This window comes from Centroberyx gerrardi, chromosome 17 (assembly GCF_048128805.1).
Source record: "Centroberyx gerrardi isolate f3 chromosome 17, fCenGer3.hap1.cur.20231027, whole genome shotgun sequence".
NCBI classification, from domain to species: Eukaryota; Metazoa; Chordata; class Actinopteri; order Beryciformes; family Berycidae; genus Centroberyx; species Centroberyx gerrardi.
Window position 1 is genome coordinate 26,918,369 of NC_136013.1, and position 13,788 is coordinate 26,932,156.

The 13,788-nt window shown below is 42.5% G+C and overlaps 1 protein-coding gene across 1 annotated transcript in view; it reads left to right on the top strand.

Moving 5' to 3' along the window:
* syt14a (synaptotagmin XIVa) overlaps positions 1–13,788 on the top strand; it is a 53,608-nt gene that overhangs the window by 2,356 nt on the left and 37,464 nt on the right. The window lies entirely within an intron of this gene.

The following is a 13,788-nucleotide window of genomic DNA, read 5'->3' on the forward strand; positions in this document are numbered from 1 at the left end:
TCGTAGCCTCCGCTCACGTCCAAATTGATAAATGCCGAGCTTTGCGTGGAAATGACCGTACGCCCAGTTTTCTGTCGTATGTTCGTTTCGTAAATGAGGGCCGTGGTGTTTAAATTTCATCTGTTATGGCCTTCTAGCAGGTGACAGGAGACAGATATAACAATATGTTCATTGTTTTGAAGAACTAGATTTGAGACATCTGGAATATTATCAAACCAAACAGGGCGTATAAAAAAGGAATTTTTGCACATGAGAGATTGCTTGTTTCCTCACCTTTGTCCAGAGTTTGAGAAGCCCTGATCTACAGTATCGTTGCATTTATCAATACACAGGATATGATGTTAATTACCCTTCAAATCATTGTTATTATCAATGGGTAGGTGAGGATCATACGTCACTTCTTGATAACCCCAAATCATTGGGGTTATCAAGTGGGCACCCTCCTTCACCGATGTTTCGTTGAATTAGGCCCACGACACCTCAAGAAGGCTCAACAGTGTATTCAAGCGTCCCAGAAACACCCCCCTCTTTGCCCAGACTCAACAGACCCAAGTCCACACACTACACTGCTGCTGCTGTCACCTGCACCTTATCAACAACACTACATTACACTACACACTACCATCAACATCCCTTTCTATTCAGAGCATTAAGTTAGACACTACATGTAAACCCTACCAAGTCACACACAATGAAAGTTACATCCTACACATGCCCAAGCAGAGAGCAGATACTGACCAACTCAGCAGTCCGCATATCCACATTGTATCTGCTTAGGCAAAGCTAAGTCTGACTGGCCCTGCTGGCTTGTCTGACAGCTTCTTAATTAATGCCAGGGCCCGCTCAGCTGTCCAGCCACCCTCAATGTTTATCCAAGTCACACGATTAATCAACGCCCTAGTAGGCTACCTCAATATTTCTACTAGACACTTAGGCGCTGTTTATAAATTGTTACCAAAACATTACCAAACAAGTGTGCAAACAAATTCTGACTCACTAATGTTCACTCATGCTACCAAGCTAATGCTAACAAGCTAATGCTAGCTCAAGGCTAACCCAGACATGCTACCAAGCTAATGCTAACACCAGACTAACTCAAGCATGCTATCAACCTAATGCTAACACAGGCATGCTACCAAGCTAATGCTGGCACAAGGCTAACCCAAGCATGTTATCAAGCCAATGCTGAAACAAGGTTAATACAAGCATGCTACCAAGCTAATGCTAGCACAAGACTAACTCAGATAAGCTATCTACCTACTTTGTGCCTTTTTATCCACAACTGTTCACTAGCACCCATGGCTGCTTCTGACATAGTCTTAACTTACGGTGACCAGACGTCCCGGTTTGTCCGGGATTGTCCCGGTTTCAAGATGGGTGTCCCGAGTCCCGACAAATATATGTAAAACACTCAAATGTCCCGGTTTTCAACATTCACTACCAAATTGTCCCGGTTTTCACCACAATTAAAATAATAATAATAGTATTATACTTGTTTTCAGAACTTACATAGACGTTTATTATGTTCTGTCCGCTCATTATTACCTAACCCAATCAAAATACATAAACAATGCACCACGCGTCTGAATTCAACACTGATTTGTCTGTATGTGTGTCAATCAATCAATGTGTTGTTGTGAAGGCTGTTGCTAGCCTATGACGCTTGTGGCTCTGTCTGACAGAATCTGTCAGTACGCTAACGGTTAGCTGTCATGCCGAAGAGAACGTCAGTCTTTCTAAAGACCTCCAGAAGGCTTACTCTTTTCTTCGTGAAGTAGCCGGCAACGAAAATGCTGTGTTCTGCACACACTGCAAGAGTACATTTTCGGTCGCACACGGTGGAAATGCCGACATAAAAGATCATATTAAGACGGCCCAACATGGCTATGTTTTGGTGGATTTTTGGAGACAAAACATCATTTTTCGTTTGCTGAGGCGCTGTCCATGGTGTTGAAAGGTGCAGTCACTAGGTGTGCTAAGCGCTGAAATAATTGTCCCCCATCCTGATGAAAACGCCTATGGTGCGTGCATAAGCGCATACATGTGCGCGTGCATGAACGTGCGGTACACTTAAGGGTGCCGGTTTGGGGGTTTGAAAATGTGGTCACCCTATCTTAACTGCCTGATTTAAACTCTGCCCACGGATGCCTAATTCACCAGGAAGTGCTAACGTTGATCTGCCTACAAATCCTCTGCAACCACCTCAACAGGCTTCAATCGTACATTCCAACCTCGCTGCTGCACCTCAGCTGCCAGATCAGAATACTTGAGCATCTTCCTTTCATAAGCTTCATCTACTGCATCTTCCCATGGCACTGTGAGCTCCACAAAATACACAATCCGTTCTGACGCTGACCACAACACCAAGTCAGGTTTTAAATTTGAGCTGACTATCTCTCTGGGGATCACAAGCTGTTTCTCTAAATCCACTGCCATTTGCCAATCTCGCCCTGCCCCTAGCCCCGCCCCTAGCTGCCCAGCTTTCCTTCCTGGTCTTTTCTCGCTCTCTGACAAACGTAATCTTAGTACCCTCTTTCCTATCAGACAATTAATTTATATCTAATCGCTTACCCTCAATTGCTGCTGCTAGGCACCTAAGCACTTGATTATGTCTCCAGGTGTATCTTCCCTGAGACAAACTTGTTTTACAACCTGATAGTATATGCCTAAGTGTAGCTATGCCTGAACACAGTGGGCAGGCAGGATCCTCACCTACCCATTGGCTAAGATTCTGGGGAGAGGGTAACACATCATAAGTAGCACCTATGATGAATTTTATGCGGTTTTCCTCCATCCCCCATAGCTCTCTCCAGCTGAGTTTCTTCTTCTCTACACTCCCCCACTTCATCCACTGGCCCTGCTTTGCCTGAGACACTGCCTTGGCACACCTTGCTAACTCCTGTTGATGTATCTGATCTACAACCATCTTTCTCCTCTCTGATGAAGTTGCCTTACTCCATAATGGTTGCCATACTCCCAGGCCATTTCCATTTCCACCCTGCTAACACAGGAGGTGCTGCTCTCCTGACTATTGGATCCTTAGATTCTGTCAGTGTCAACTCCAATCTTACCTTTGCACATTTAAACTCATCTGCTAGGCTAGATATAGGTAGTTCCAGAATTCCTTTCCCATACAAAGCTACACTACTAAGACAGCATGGAACTCCAAGCCATTTCCTCATATATGAGCTGACCAGTCTCTCAATGACAGGGATACTGATATCCTGCGAACTTTGGTTTGTTACCTGCCGCTGGACTTCACTCGACTGACTTGACTGACTTCTTTGGAAATACTGGTCAATACGGGCTCCCTGAGCACCCTCTCTCAAGCACTTCTTCTTCCCTTGGTGTATTCTGAGGCCCTTACTAGTAGTTATCTTTTCCCAGCCACAACAACACACCTGATGCTTCTTTCTTTCTGCATCTGAACTGGTTTCCATTATAGTGCTCTCCCTACTCATAGTCAAGTCCGTTCCAGGGTCTGTAGCCGTAGTTCCTGCCTGTGAGTCTTCTTCCACCCCTGCTCTCGCATACTCTCGGGGTATTCTTCTTGTATTTCTGTTCATAGCTGATAAGGGTGTAACCATGAGCTAAGCCAGCCCTGGGTACTGCTGCCATGGGTTGCTAACCCATGACGGCCCCAGTGGGGTCTATTTCTTCCTGTCGGCTGTCTCTCCAGGCTGTCACTTGGTCTTTCCCTAGTTGCCAGCTGCTCTATTCATAGCAGTCACTAGCCTAGGCTAGTTGAAAGCATTTATCAATACACAGGATATGATATTAATATCCCTTGTGCCATAATCCAAGGTGAGCATTCCTATAGAGGCCCAATTCAGAGTTTAACAGAATGATATACTACCATACCAATGAGTACCATAGAAAACATCAGGCTACACCGTCATAAATCTACAGCACCATAAGACAGGCAGCAACATTCACCAGCTACCTACTCTAGTTACAGGGTGAGTGAGTGTAGGCAAATCATTGGGGTTATCAAGTGGGCACCCTCCTTCACCGATGTTTCGTTGAATTAGGCCCACAACACCTCAAGAAGGCTCAACAGTGTATTTCAGCATCCCCGAAACACCCCCTCTTTGCCCAGACTCAGCAGACCCAAGTCCACTACACTGCTGCTGCTGTCACCTGCACTTTGTAAACCTTCGAAATTACAGAGACTACGATTCATTCATTGCAATGTGAATGTATTGCAACAATTAGAATGGTCACAGCAAATGGCTTATCTGTAACCAAGTCCTGTACAGATAGAGTTAGTGTTGTGAACATGGTGACATTGAGCAGAGCTATTTAATTGAGATATTTTATCTCAATATAATTCACATTGAGAAGAGGAGGAATCTTGGGCAACATGTTGTTTCTGCACAGTTTAGACAGCATAAAAAGACATTGATTTTGCCTTTGCCATTGACTGAGATTGTCTTTGCATAAAGTAAAGAATTAGATTTACTGAAATACACTCTTAAACATTTGCAGTGAAACAAAGGTAAACGTGACTTGAGGCAGTTGTGTGTGTCTGAGCTTAACCAGTGTCTTTGAAATGGATCAGGTTGTAAATCGAACACATTAGCCCAGGGGTGGGCAAACTTTTTGACTCGCGGGCCACAATGGGTTCTAAAATTTGACAGAGGGGCCGGGCCAGGAACAGATGGATGGAGTGTTTGTGTGAACTAATATAAATTACATGTAAAAGCCATTACATGAGAGGATTTGGCCTGTAACATGTAGCAAAGCATGAATATGCAAGGCTCATTGTACAAATTGTTTTCCAAAGGCATTAATTTAATTAAATTTAATTTAAATAAACACAGTAGAGAAACTCACGTTCAATTTCAGTGGGAACAGTGTTGTTGATCTCCCTTTTTTGCCAGTGCATCAAAGTCTGGAGTAAGTTTTGTTGTGGCAATTCTCAGGATAGATCCGAGGTGTTGGTCAGTTAACTTGGATCTGTGAGGGGCTTTGGTAGAGACCTGCCGTCTCTACCATGCATTCTTTTAAAAACTCGCCTTCGGAGAAAGGCTTGCTAGCTTTTGCTAATTTGAATGCCAGCAAAAAACTTGCCTTGGTAGTTGACTCTTGAATTGCAGTTTGTCGGTGAAAAAAATGTTGCTGAGTCTGTAAATTAGCCATCAACCTCTGAGCCGTAGCCGTCCGTTCTTGTGTTGACTGCTTGCTAGCATAGTTAGCATGCTTCGTAGCAAAGTGACGGCTGATATTGTACTCTTTGAAAACCGCGACAGTTTCTTGGCATATCAGGCATACAGCCTTTGACTGGATTTCAGTGAAAAAATATTTTGTTGTCCACTCCGTATTAAACACTCGGCACTCACTATCCACTTTTCTTTTCTTTGATAAGCTCATTTTTACAGAAGGGCTCACAGAGCAAAGTTAAAAACAGAAGAAGTAATGGTGCCTTCAAGTGCTATGGTAAAGATGATCCTTTCCACTTGTAAACTGGTAATTACAAGTGCGTTGTGTGTTGTGTTCAGGTGCAATTTTCAAGTCGGTTTTTGGTATTTACCATAATTACCAGAGCACATGAAGATACAAAAATATACCACACGCCAACAAGGTGAATGTGTCTGAAGTGTGCCGATCTTTTTTTTTTTATTATTCTTTTTTTAAAAATATAATTTGGACAAGTTCGGCGGGCCGGATTAAAAAGCTCAACGGGCCGTATATGGCCCGCGGGCCGTAGTTTGCCCATGTCTGCATTAGCCCCACTCACATCTGACTGTTGCCATCCAATGTCCAATGTCAGTGTTTTGTATCTGCTGTATGTTGTTCCTGTCCTTTTTGGGGAATTTGTCTAAATGTGGAAACATATTTTAATGTGTGTCCATAACGTTTGTCTTTCATTCCCTCCATCATAGTGTGGCTCATTAAAAAATGCATTGTCTTTCCAGGTGGTGAGCGTAACTGTGGAGTACATGAGCTGATCTGCGTCAGAAAAGGTAGGGCAGATCAGAGCTGGGGGCAGTTGACCTTTGACCCCACACAACACCTCCCACTCCACCTCCCTCTCGGCCATTCATCACATCCGTTAAACTGTCTGACTTGTCCTTGTTCTTAGTCTTCCTGTTTCACTGTGTTTGCACCCTGATCTCCTGAAATTGCGTGAAATAAGCACGAAGTCTTCAAATGCGAATACATGCACTGTGCACAAAAAGTGAGAGAATTGAATGTTCCCAGCACACAAGAGTTACGTGAAGGAGGCACAACTCGGTGGAAAGTAAGGGTGTTGGGGTCAGGGTGGTGGATGTGTGTATGCATTTGCCTGGGTTCGATTCCAAAATCATGGCAAGAAGATTTCTTCCCTGAGTGCTTTCAAGTTGTCACAGAATCTGTGGCAACTTGAAAGCAAGTTGCAAGTTGACTTGGCAAGAATTTGTGGTGGAGGAACGTAATCTTCACATAATTTGTGTCCACAACACTTAATCTGCGGTTCAGACTTCATGCTCATTTCAAAAAATGTTATGAGATCACGGTGGTGTTTGGGTTGTGTTCCCACTGTTTCTACTCGTAAGCTATTTCTTTCAGTCCATGACTTGTTTTGTTTTAAGTGCATGCTGGAAATTGGCTCGTTGGTCAATTTACCTTTTACATGTTCCAATAGAGTAGCAGCAAAATAATCTGTTGTGTCTCTGCTAGATATACTGTCTCTGTTCTGCGTGCAGGCTCAAAGGTCCGGAACAATGCCAGTAAAACGCACCGACGTAAATCAACGTCCACAACTTGTCCATAACATAACATAAACATAACTTTAAGTACACATATTCAACAGTACAGTATGGTGACTTGAATCAGTGGGAGAAATGGCACTGTTTGCCTATAACCAATGCCTTGAACCTGGGCACAAAAGGTGTGATTGCCAGGCGGAGGCACTGACCCAAGTGTTCATTGGTCAAACTGCTGTGGTAGGAGTGTTTCACAATGTTCATCGTGGAAAATCCAGATTCACATCGTTATGTGGAACCAAACCAATCCTGGAGAACCCCTCTCACCCTCTCTATTATGTGCTAAGGCTGATGAGGAGCAGCTTCAGCCGCAGGCTCCTCCTCCCACGATGCAGGACAGAGCATCTCAGACATTCCTTTGTGCCCCCCCCCCCCCCCCCCGACCGGCACTAATAACTGAACTCCTTACCACTGATTATGTATATGTACAGAACATATGGATACACATTTATTATTATTGTTTGCATTTATTTGCATTTTGCACTGTCTCTATAGTTTTATATTATGTACATTACCTTTATTTTTTATCTTATTACCTCTTCTCTTTATTATCTTCTGTCAGAAGATGCTGTGGCACCCGAATTTCCCCAAGGGGATTAATAAAGTGATATCTTATCTGGTGAGCACATGAATGGCCACCTTCTGTTGTCTGTTGCCAGGCAACCAAAGTAGCTCTGAATTGTTCTCTTGAGAAGTGACGCATGACGTGCGGATCTTATCCGCTCAAGTTGAACTTTTTTTCAACTCTTTGCGCGACCAACCACGGCGGAAAAATCCGCGATCCACCGCGCAGCTGCCGGTGAGCACGGAATCTGCGCCCTTCCATAGGAAATATCTTTGTCCAAACTGACGACGGGCGCGCGGCACACACAAACGGCTCCATGAAAGTAAAAATCAAGGATGGTTAACTTGCGCTCTGCAATGTGTGTCACACGTGCACTCACGCACACAAGTAAATATATGCACGTTCAATCACACAACGTGTCGGACACTAATGTGACACAAGGTCCGGTCCGGATTGATTTGTAATTTGGTCCGGATCCGGACCTTGGTCCGGAGTTTGAGAAGCCCTGGCCTAAAGTATGTGCCTGTAGGCAACTAGCATTGGCTTAACGTAATAAGATAGACCTTTTAGTAATCCAGAGTTGGTGTTGGTTTTTCTCTGCTAATCTTCTTGTCACATAAAGGGTAAATTGACCAATGGGTCAATTTCCCAAAAAGTCAGTCCTTTAAGAACATGTGGTGTTTAAAATTCATCTGTTATGGCCTTCTAGCAGGTGACAGGAGACATATATAACAATATGTTCATTGTTTTGAAAAACTAAATTTGAGACATCTGGAATATTCTCAAACCAGTCAAACCAAACAGGGCGTATAAAAAAGGAATTTTTGCACATGAGAGATTGCTTGTTTCCTCATACATACAGTATATCAGCTTGTCTGAACTGCTGTCAGGGAGATTCAGGTTATTTCACTATGTGGATGCTATCTTACAGCATGGCATTTATATCTGCTCATTTGAATTCAGAAAATAATTTCAGAAATTACAATTCAATGACCACATTTACATACACACACAACACAAAAATGCGACTAATATAAAGAAATAATAATTAGACAGGACCGTCATATATGCAAATGTTATACAGTAGCATTTTTTTTGCTGAACCCCTTTACAATTGTGCTGTCAAGGTAATTCACTGGTTGTCGTATTACATTGTGTTTGGCCTTTAACTATAAATGAATACAAAACTCCACACCACAACACCACAGCAATGACAGCCGCCGCCAAAAATTTCACAATAAGACAACTGTTACTTCCTTTTATTAATGAGAAACTGCTCAATAAAGAACAGACATGATTTGCTTTTGATTTGAAAGTTTCTCTTAAACATTGATGGTGGTGTAACTGCACCGATGTGAAAGCAAGCCTTTAACACATCACTTGTTGGAATGGTCTTTCTTTGAGAAGTGCACTTATAGTTGTTGGTGCATCTCTCCTTGTCATGGAAATATTCATATTCTGGATGGAGATGACACTCTTTATTCAGCCAAAAAGCCACAAGTCGATCCAGAGGGTACTTATCAGCGTTTATGGACCTGCTGAATGGTCTGGTTGTGTAAGTGTGTGTGTTGTATAATTTGGGTTATCCCATGTGTTTTCTGGGTAATTGCAATTTGGTTTGATTTGTGGAGATTAAATTTAGAGGTTTGTGTGTGTTTGCATGTCTGGACAGGTTTGTGTTTATGTGTGTACAGTGTGCGGTGCGCTTATTGTCTGAGCATTGTCTGAACATGTGTGGGAGTGTGTATGGGAGGGCTGTGGAGAGTGCTTGAGGACTGCCTGCACAGTGTGTGGGTGTCTTTGCGATTTCGAGATGGTGCTTTTTGACATTCAACATGGCAACTGTTTCCATGCAGACAGAATGTAACAAAGACAATAGAGACGTGTAAAAATGAAAGCAATCATCTGTGCATAAATATAACAAGGATAGTGACAAAACAAGCAGTTTAGTTCAAAGAAGTTTGGACTTAGAACAAAGTACATTGCCTTCAGTTTCTGGTATACAAAACTATACACTCAAATCTGGCATTGAATAAGTACACTTTATTAGTTAGTAGTTGTGCAGGCTTTAGTCTCCCTTAGCCACTTCACTATACCAATGCAGAAGAATGGTCACTTGTCACTTGTCAATCAGTGTGTCCAGTACTGTGATGTCTTATTCCTTGGATTTTCTATTGATGAAGTTTGAGTTTCTGTAGGTGGCGCTCTTTTCTTTGTCTGTTCAGCCATGGTGGCTATCGCTGCTCATGCTAACTACCCAGTTCTTCTTCTGTTTATTCCAAACAAACCGGAATGTAAAACGCCTCACTTCCTGTGCGCCAGAGGATTTTTCACAGGAAAGAGCTAGGGTGTTCAGAACAGCAAATGGAAAAGCTTTCATGAACTGGATATAGGTTGAATCACTGTTGTGTTATATCAATCTTTCATTCTACACTAATCCATTTATTGATTGACAATGCACTTTAAGGAAACAACTTCAAGCTCATGTTAGCAAACCATAAAGCATCTTTCTGCCCTGGCCGTCAAAAACAACTTTTCCATCCTAAATCAATGTGTCATCTTTGTCCAGGCTTGCTCCTCATCTTCACTGCTTTAGAAGCACCGGTTTCCTCAGGACACCTATCTCTTGCCTACATGATGTCCTAGCAGCTGTGAGATACAGTACATCACACTGTCTACTGACCCTGTTTCATTCACACATACTGAGTCTCAAGCGCAACTATCCTGCCTTTTGCACTAACTGCCAATTGGCCAAACAGAATGCAATTTCTATGTATGTATGTATGTATGTATGTATGGGAGGGTGGACAAAATATCAAGTAGCTAATAAGCAGTATGGCCACCCTTTGCCTCGTGAACAGCTTCAGTCCTCCCTGTACTGGTATCATACTGTATCCTGAACTGTGTATAGTGGACATTGGACCTTTCTTCAAGAAGGAAACCCTCCAGTTGTTTGAAGGAATTGTAAATCTACTTCCTATAAAAGTTCAATAATGTTAAGATCTGCCGGTTGGTGCAGTGGAAGGACTCAGTGTTTGACCATGTTTGGAATATGTTGTTATGACTGTTCTTACCACAGTGAATAAGTTTCCAGGCTTTGTGACCAATGTTCCTGCAATTTGGGCATGGACTACTTAGACTCATTTAGCTGTGAAAACTCACCAAAGTGGTGATTTTCAGACCTCTTTTAAAGTTGACACATACTGCCCTTTGGCATTCAACTAAATATGGCTCACTTGTGTAGCTGCCTTTATCCTTGTGATTAAGTTACTTTAGTTATGGCTCTGGAGGCAAAAATAATTGTATTGTTTGATTTAAACCCCACAGTTTTTCAGAGAGCAAACCAGCTAACTAGCAAACTTGAATGCCAAAGAAGGAACTGTGGTCAAAATATAAATATATAAATGGCAATGACATATTTTTTCATTCACTCATGCCCATGGCGTTCACAATCTTCGGTCAGCAGGCTAGCTAAGTAGTTTACCTACAGGCTTGTATGGCCAGTTTCAATTTGGAAGGTCAGCTAGGCTACCTAGCTAACCTACATAACTTGGGTTAGGGTTAGGCTGCAGCCACACTGATTCATTGGAAAATGGACAGAATTATTGACAGATATATTTCTGAACGTTGGGCTGTTTTGGAACATCAACAAGGTGGGAGAGGCTTTGCTCATAACGGCATTACAAGAAAAAAGAAGCAGACTATACAGTATAAATTAAATAAGAAACTGACCTCCAGTCATCCCAACGTTATACCAGACTTTCTCCTTTTTATCTTTGTTGTGGTCGGACCGTTGTTTCTGTGATCGCCGCTATTTTTTCCAAAACAAATGTAGGAATGATTCTGATTAGCTAAATGGACGGTGATGAATCCGAACTTTCTGTCCGTCAAAACGGATGAAAATCTGACAGAGACGGACGCGCCATCAGTCCTGTCCAGACAATGGACAGCTCTCATTGAAAATGAATTGAAATGAACGGAGACGGACAGACACAACGGATCAGTGTGCCTGCGGCCTTAGGCTATGACTAGATTGCATTTTTTAAAAGTTAGTAGCAAGAACACTTCATGATATTAGTTACCTCCTCTCTTACCCCTTGCCTTTTCACTGGATTTCAGTCTAATGTTACTTAGCCAGAAGGTTCTTTGGCTCCTTAACTTAAACAACTGCAACGTAAACAACTTCAGCAGCGCACTAACAGGACTTAATCTGGACTTTAAAAAAGGAGAGAGAATACCAGTGTCTGTTGTTCTGTGTTGCTGTGATGGACTGCTTCCTGTCATTGTTGATCATGACAACAATCAAGTTGAAGAATGATGCAGGAGTGAATAACTGTTTAGTTGTGTATGTAATAGGTATTTTTCTGAGTATACTTTCTTAGTGTTTATGGCTTGGCCTGCCACTGAATAATCTGACTTCATTAGGATCTGTGCCATTTTCAGTCAGAAATGCCAAAACTGTTGCAGTGTTAAATTAACAAAAACAAATATTAGTGTCATACACAGACCTAAACTGAGGTTCATGTTATTGTTATATTAATTGTAATTAAAGAGCTTTTTACTGTATGAGCATAGATGCTTGTGTACATTTATTAATATGGCTATTGCCTGTTTTGGTGCAGTAATTCTTTGGGGCTTGGTAGCTCCCAGCATTTCTGATGCAGTAGGATAGGCATTTTGTCCATACAGCATGTTAGGCTGACAGGGTGCCAACAAGCTATTCTTCACACTGCTGAACAGTTGCAGAGGGAGAGTGGTTGCTATGCATACACGAAGAGCTACATTACATTACAAGTACATACTGTAAAAATATATAATACGTACGTGCTATAGATTTTCTCCAATCTAGACAATATTGTAATAGGCTTACTTTGCACCACAAATATTACCTAAAGGATTCTGACATGTTCAGCAACCTCTAGTATTAGTTATCCTCCACTTGAGGCAGCTGCTCACTCCCCAGCTGCATGGCACCTTTTATGGGAAAGAACCCTCAGATTTGGCAGCACTGACTGTCATCCCAAACCACTCCAATGCACATTGGAAATCACAGTCTGTTGAGGCCAAAAGGATGACAGCGGAGTAGGCTTGGACATAGCAGATCTTGGCAATGGAAACTGGCTCTCAGCATCATTAACTTTGCCTAATTTACTCTACTCAAGGGTTTTTGTTTAGTTAGTAGTAGGGCTGTACCGAATAGTTCATAACGTTGACATTTGAATTTTAAATCAACATTTGGATGCTGCCGTATTTCTGCACAGTTACAGATAAAGATTAGGCTACACCAATATTATATTATTATACTATTATAGTAAATTACTTAAGTCGTTACAAAAAAAAAAAAAAGATCATATGTATCTGCATTCGCTTGGCACTCGGCGCTCCATCAAGACGTCATCACTTTCATACCAACAACGACTGTAGAAAGATGTCGAAGAAATCGCCAGTTTGGAAGCATTTTAAGATTGCTGATGATGATCCTAAAAAAGTGCAGTGCCATTGTTTATTGTTACCTAGGTTACAGCCCCCGTCCTGTGCACAACGAGTGAGTGTCGGTCACACCGAACTTCTAGTCACTGGACTGTTCAGACTAACTAACTAACTGAAGCTAACTGAACCTGGGCTCCGATGTGTTCCCGGCCTGGTGATCGGCCGGATCACCAGGCCAAAATCTACAAGGAGCGTGGTGGAGAGGCAGCGGCAGAGAGAGGAGACGGACACGGTCCAGCCATATACTAGGTTTTGACCTAGTCTTGTTTCCTTTGTTTTTCCCCCCGGCCTGTATTTGAGGCCGGCCTTTATTTGTTCGTGTCGACCACGCCCAGGGGCGGAAATCACGGGGGGGACAGGGGGGTCCGGACCCCGCCTTCCTGGGACTAACAGAGAGTTGTCCCCCTCAATATATCATTGTAAACATAACTATATAATTTTAAATAATATAATAATATGCATTGAAAGCACTTGTGCTAATTATAGACGCAAAACAATGCGTTTTTAAGTTTCGAAAGATTGAGTCCCTCTCTCATATGCCTCACAGTGGTTTGGTCCACTGCCTACCTGCCTCCCCGAACCCCCACACACACACATTAGCCCTCGGTACGAGTGTGTGTGGAGGATCTCTGGAAGTGTGTCAGTGGTGGCAGACCTCCAGTAAGTAGCTGAGGTTAACTTAAAACAAAGGATGTGTCAGACATTTTTCTTTACTTCTACCACTCAATAGAATAAAACACATTCACAATTGTAATCAGACTACATTTTGTTCCATTACCTCGCGGTTGAATCTTGTGCGTCAGCGTGTTGGTACAGAGCCGCGTCTCCTAATGCATGTGTGTGTATGGAGGCAGGAGGTCTGTCCACAATTAAAATCATCATAACTCGCTGAATTTTCGACCGATTTCAAGCGGTTTGGTTTGTTACAAATGCCAGACATGTATTTATGATACAGGATAGTTGGTTAAATTAAAATGCGGGATT